This window comes from Macrosteles quadrilineatus, unplaced genomic scaffold, assembly GCF_028750875.1.
Source record: "Macrosteles quadrilineatus isolate MER2022 unplaced genomic scaffold, UCM_ALF_1.0 Scaffold_8__2_contigs__length_117827958, whole genome shotgun sequence".
Classification (NCBI taxonomy): Eukaryota; Metazoa; Arthropoda; class Insecta; order Hemiptera; family Cicadellidae; genus Macrosteles; species Macrosteles quadrilineatus.
The window spans coordinates 67,667,400-67,674,492 of NW_026542601.1; the positions used below are offsets into that span (position 1 = coordinate 67,667,400).

General features: G+C 31.6%; 1 long non-coding RNA gene across 1 annotated transcript; it reads left to right on the plus strand.

Annotated features, from left to right (window-relative positions):
- The first annotated feature begins 2,856 nt into the window (after positions 1-2,856).
- Positions 2,857-5,774, plus strand: LOC128999415 (uncharacterized). The gene is made up of 4 exons (XR_008491294.1): positions 2,857-2,904; positions 3,239-3,306; positions 4,987-5,033; positions 5,660-5,774. It is a non-coding gene; the product is annotated as an uncharacterized LOC128999415 (long non-coding RNA).
- The last annotated feature ends 1,319 nt before the right edge of the window (positions 5,775-7,093 follow it).

Below are 7,093 nucleotides of genomic sequence, written 5' to 3' on the forward strand. Positions count from 1 at the left end.
TTTCTAAGGCTGTATTTTTCTAAGGATGTATTTCAAGGATGTATTTTTCCAAGGATGCGTTACCTAAGGATGTATCTTTCTAAGGATGTATTTTCTTAAGGATGTATTTTTCTAAGGATGTATTTTCCTAAGGATGTATTTTCTAAGGATGTATCAGTATACATAATTAGGTATACTGGTGGGGTACAAAGTCGCTAAACAGACCGAAATGAGGTTAAAGAATCACTTATTTGATGAAAATGGTCTAATTCATTCCGGCTTCAAGACATTGTAAGCATTTTATGTATTGTGTCTTTAAACTATTGTTCACTTATGAGTATGATATTTTACAATGTAGGGAGATATTTCACGTTAATGATGAACTATTATTTTCGTTTCATAACATTAATAATACAAGTATAAATAAAATGATTCGACACTTCTTTTATACATATTGTTTACGTGAATCTGTAATTAACTTTTTATCACTTAACAATCTGAATAAGACATCAGTATTAACTCCTATGAGTAAATCATGTTTATCATAACATAACGCAAAGCCCTCTATTTGCCAAGCCATCACAGAATTATTCATGTTGAAAGAACCGTACCTGAATAATCTATTGCGCACTGTAAGTTTAATATTTATCAAAGGCATCTTAAAATAAATCCGTGTGTGAAAGTCCCCAGTTTTCTGACAGTTTTCCCCTCCAGAGCTTAGCGAAGCCGAGGGGAAAATCCTATTGTAAACTGTCACAGGGTAAGTTATATTTGAGGTTAAAATAATAAGTTATGAAGGTTATCCCCTTTTATATCATTTTGATGATTAGTGATCTATAATAAAAATTACCTTGTGTTTAAGAGATAATTGTAAAATTTTTATTTTCCATCCAAATCTGCTCAACGTGACGTTGTATCAAGCAAACCGACCGAGTAAAGCTGATATAGTCATATCATTAAATTTAATGATTCTATTTCTAGGTAGCAATACCAATAGCAACACTAATTTTCATAATTATTCCTAAACTGATCAAAGTGAAGCCATTGCTCTTTATCTTAGCTTGAAAGATCCAACCAACTACATAACACTAGGACCATTCTGTGGATCCTAGATCTATTAGATCACGGCGAGTGTTCATCATGTAATGATATGTTTAATCGCACTAATTATACGTCAATCCCAGCTCCAGTGTGTTAATGGGCAATCTCATAAGCCCACAGGAGACCCAGTGTATTAGCAATGATATGTACTGAGTAATTAATTACCAATACATGTCTAAGAACCGTAATAGTAATTAAATAGAATTTACGTAGTACTTTTTCCCAAAATGTTTAGAGTAAGTAACAGTAAACTTATTCCATATTTAAAATGCGTATACTATTTGGCAAATTCAGAAATAGGAATCACAGTAAAAAAGTCCAATTATAAAAAAAGGCAAGTGACATTTTGACCTATAATAATACGGACGATCCTACGAAAATCTTCCAACACTTAGTTTGTGATCTCGAATAGAATCCTGCGCTTCTTGTATATCTTTGTTTGCTTTAAAACTTTCTTAAAAATTTGGCTTTTTAAGTAGCTATATTTCTTTTCCCATCTACCTTCCTTTTTTGCCTTCAACACGACATGTTTAGTGTGCAAGAAAAATAGGAAACGTTATTCTAACATCTAAACTAAGTACCGAGAGAGATTTTTGCGAATAACATGCATTTTATGCTTTGTTGTTGCCTTGGTTATAAAAATAATACAACCGAAACATAATTTTTTAATATAAAAGTCGATAAAATACGTCAATAATTACTATCTCTTATATTAATACGTGAGGGCTGTTTTTTGTGAACAAATCTCCTTCGTTATTTCTGGACCGATTTTAACGTTTGAGTTGTCAAATGATTCGTCTCAATTCGAGGTTTTGCATAAAGGTTTTATAATTTAAAATCTCTTACCCTGAAGGGCACGAGATGCTCTCAAAGGTCGCATTTTTCCTACAAGAATTACATTGAAAACAAATTTTAAAACAAAAACAGCTGTATATAAAAATTAACTCACCAGCTTTTTGGGAGTAATTATTGATGTTTGTAATATTTAGGAGGTTATAAACAAATCAAAACAGTTAATCAGTTTTGTTGGAAAACAGAAAATTTCTTGAATTTAAAGGAGAAATATTGAAAACAGTAGGAGGAATCCAGGTACACAATCGCTTGGGGAGATGAATCAATTCCCTAGTTATGCTAAGCAACTTATTTTGGAAGTAAAAAAGCCATGAAGAATATACACATAATGTTGTCACAGTGAAAGTAAACCTACCTGAAGTCAGATCAGATAAATACATGCAAGAAATGTTTAAGGGTAACAGCTTTAAGTCGGGAAACATTTGTAGAACACGCTCAAAAATAAGGCCGGATCCAAAAATTGCTAAAATATTTTTACAAGAAGCGTTTATATATTACTAGTTGTAACCCGCGGGTTTTGCCCCGTTTAACTTCTTAATTTTCAAGATTATCTCATCTTATGGCTCAATCACGTCCTGGTTGAAGTTTGTTCGCTACGCTCACTCACCTTTAGGTTGGAGCTCGTTCGCTACGCTCACTTGCCTTCAGGTTAGCTCGTTCGCTACGCTAACTCGCCTCCAGGTTGTCAACTAATTTCAGACCATATTAATATCTGCCTTTTGGCATGTTTAACACATAGAACGTACATACTTATCTTTCCCCCAAATGGCGTTCGTCAAGACGAAATGAGTTCACAAAACATACCTCATTTTTTGAAATCGTTTCTTTACGTGTTACGTCATCCTTTCAATAGTGCGTAGCCACTTGTATCAATATCAAAACCAATATCAATTGTTAGTTTACATGAAACAATGATCAGCTCTTGCTATATAAGACGACGTTTAAACCACAACTGTTACATCACTTCGTAAGGTAAGTTATCATTTTTTGAACAAATAAAATAAAACTTTAATTAAATTGTACGCTCAACTTGTATAATAGCTTGTTGTGCTTATGCGAGTTCATTATTAATAACTGGTCCAATTTGTATTATTTTGTCCATCAAAAGATTTGCCTATTTTAAACAATTGTAAACCTTTTAAATACATATATTTTATTTTTATCACAATAATATACTCGTCAGTATATTACCAGTTTGCATTGTTAATGCCAACAAACACATGTAAAACTACGTTTGTTTTAAGCATTTATTCAAAACAGGTATTATTAGACTGTTCATTGACAGATACAACATGACTTGTTTCAGAAAGAACATCACAATGTCTCTCGTCAAGATTGTTGTTGCTGCTATCGCTGCTGTCTGTGTCTTCTCAGGTAACTGTTGTTTGATACTGTCAATTTATCATTTGCCAATCTATACAGGGTGTTGAAAATGTCTGGAACCAACATTATATCTGGTGAGTGGTTAAAGAAAAACAACTGATATTTTGTGTACGGATATACTATGGTTTTACCTATCTTTTGGTGCCTTATGAAATTTTTTACCACTTATGGGGAACGTCCTGTGGAGGATGCAGTAAAAATTTTTAATGGAAGCCTATGGTAAATGATACATCATTTTAAAGGCCATTTTTTTCTGAGTAAGGAGCCGCAAGTTTTATCTCAAAAGGACCACCCTAGCAAAAATGGCGACTGTTTGAAATTTAAAAACCCACTTATAGGGAACGTCCTGTGGAGGATGCAGTAAAAAGTTTTAATGAAAGCCTATGGTAAATGATACATCATTTTAAAGGCCATTTTTTTCTGAGTAAGGAGCCGCAAGTTTCATCTCAAAAGGTCCTCCCTAGCGAAAATGGTGACTGTTTGAAGTTTTTGAAAATAATTGAAAGCTTAATTGGTATTTCTGTTAAAAATAAGTTTAGTAAAACAACACAAACAATTTAGTTAAATGTTTTTTTTTTCAGTCATTTTACAGTTTATCACGTGATAAACTACTGTACTTCGTAACTGGCTTGTAATTAATAGCATTTAAAGGAAACAAATACGGACCATTTAAATAGCAATGTTTTTAAATTTCAAACAGTCGCCATTTTCGCTGGGGTGGACCTTTTGAGATGAAACTTGCGGCTCCTTACTCAGAACAAAATGGCCTTTAAAATGATGTATCATTTACCATAGGCTTCCATTAAAACTTTTTACTGCATCCTCCACAGGACGTTCCCTATAAGTGGTAAAAAATGTCATAAGGCACCAAAAGATAGGTAAAACCATAGTATATCCGTACACAAAATATCAGTTGTTTTTCTTTAACCACTCACTAGATATAATGTTGGTTCCAGACATTTTCAACACCCTGTATAAAATGAACATATTAGCTTATGTAAAATAAATATAAATTTAGTTGTGTGTGTAAAAATAGTGGTAGAAGTATGCCTTACAGCTATATGTTGTCTTAGTTAAATGAATAATAGGTTAAGGCTTACATCACACTGGTCTTTATTTTCATTTGTAGAGTTGACCATGTATTCTAAGAGCTTTGGTTTTCAACAAAAGATAGTTATTTCTTTACTAATAAAACAAAAACTAGAGTATTGACAACACCGGTTAACATTTGTTCGAAATGAAATGAAAAATGATAAAAAATCAAAATAGTATATTTATACAGGCAAAGTTAGCTGTATTCATTGGTTAGTGCCACATGGCCCTCCCTTGCACGTAACCTGTAAATAAAAATCCAAACATATACTGTACAATATATCCTACAATCTATTTTCAATGTTTAACGGAAACAAAAACAATCAATTTGGGGAATACAGTTTGTCTGTAAGTCATTTATGTAAAAGGCTAGGATTCATATAAATTTCGCCTTTTCTCAATCAATTATATGGTTTTATTGAAATGCCATTAGATTCTTTATTTGAGTTTGTTGCAAAGAATTATTTTATATATGTGAAAATCAGACTTGGTTCAGAGTAATGCATTGTTAGAGAAGATATTCCTCTTTTTAGGTTTCTTAATAAGCCATCAAAACAATATATTTTTTAATTTTTACAGGGATGGCTCAAGCTGGTCATGTAGCGGGACCTGGATGCCATGGATTAGTGAGTAGCTATGTTTGAGTGTGCCGTAATATTTTATTAGCTACATATTTATACCATTGTAAAAATATTTACTTCGATATTTTAAGACATTGTAACAAATAACTTGTTTATTATTTATGAAAAGAATTGTAAGTTTAAATAAAGCAAAAGCGTCTTTATTATTCTTTTTAACAGCAGGTTCTAGTATATTTTATTTCAAAGGGATAATAAATGCATTACTTTTAAATAAAAAAAAAGGTTTAAAAAGTAGTTTTAATTCATAAATTCATCTTTATACAATTTTAAAACTTGCAATGAAGAGTTTTTCCAATGTTCAAACTTTCGCCTTTTAAATTGCGTGTAAAACTAACTATCCCCACAAAGACTGAATCAACATTTATTTCTTTAATGATTTTTAAGATTTTTTTAAACTGCTTCCTTGTCAGAACTGAGTACTAAAGATCACGAGCCAGCTAAGCTTCGACGCTGCAATATGTCTTGCAGTTAGTAGTTCTAACGGTATTTCCTTCCAAAATGTATGCAAGGTATACGAGAGTATACAGCTAATAAAATGGCTGTAGTATTTGTAAAATATTTTACTCATAATATGCACATGTCTTGAAGCTCAAAAAGACGATATATTTCAGTGTCCTGGAGCTGAAGAAGACGATGAGTAGATTGCCAAGTGAGACATCGAGTGATTTACGTGAAGATGTAGACTCCGATTATAAACAAATGTTATACTTGAAACAATACATGCTATAACTAAATATGAATTCTTTCTTTTTCATTTCCTTTTATCCGTAGGTTATAAATGATATATGAGTAAATAAAGGGCAAATGTCTTAAAAACAAACTGCAGAGGAACTCTTAATAGTAAAACAATGTGGTTAAGATATAATTCTATATAATTATCATTCTAGATAATATTGATGAGTCTTGAAGGATTATGTTTGACTCCAAACATATTTAAGCTTAAAATATGTGGTTTGAAAAATGTCAAGGTAAAAAAAGCACGAATTGCTTAATAGACTGACTTAGTTGGATCAATAACAAAGACTCGCACAGCAATGGGTCGCGGTGGATAACGTATAAACTGACGACTACTTTATTGACGAGTCTGAAATCAAACTAAAAAGTTATTCTCCTAGTTTTTAACTTTAAGACGGTGCTTTTAATGATTTTTGATGCTTTTAACTATATAGACGGTGCTTATCAAGAATAACTACTTAATCTTTTAAACTCTATCTCCCAAAATTAAGCTTCTGAAACGCCACTTAAAACATAATTAAAGTTTGCTACCCTTATAGGCCCTACTAATCTCTAAGACGGGTGTTTTGCATGTTTGCAATATGGTTTGGTCTCGAAATACTCGTACGTGCAAATTTAATACAAACCTAAAATAAGTTCATTGCTAACTGTAAAGGTATGGATTATAATTGCATTACCATTTGATTGAATTGTAAACCTAAAAGATTTAACCGTCACTTTAAAAATAAAAAGGGAATCAAAGACAACACAAATTGGACGTCACTACATATTTATGGGCTAAGTAATAGATAGTAATTAGAAGTAATTAAAAATAATTAGATATTAAGTAAATTGGATAGAATTATTTTTTAACCCTCTAAACGAATACAAATATTTAATCGTGATTACGTATCACTTAAACGGTCATGTCTCAAAACACTACTGACATTTTGTCATGAAAAATAATGTTATACAGTATAGTTCTTAATAATGTGTATATACATATTATATGTATATACACCCCTTATATGTATATTCATGCATATAAACACCAAAAACACCAGTAAAAGAAATATGAAAGCGATTACAATGTTAGCTATCTAAGCTATTACAATGCGACTACTTTTTCATCGGAGCTCTGTTACGTACATTCGAGGTTTTATGACGAGATCACTTAGTAAAGTGGTGTTGTTTAAGAATGTATGAAGTCACACATCTCCAACATTTGCCTACATAATAATTACTATCTCCTTTAAATGTTGTGTAAAATATATTTTTATCTTCTGAATGGTGTTTACTTGCTCGAAATTCCATGATGGCTGTAAATAATA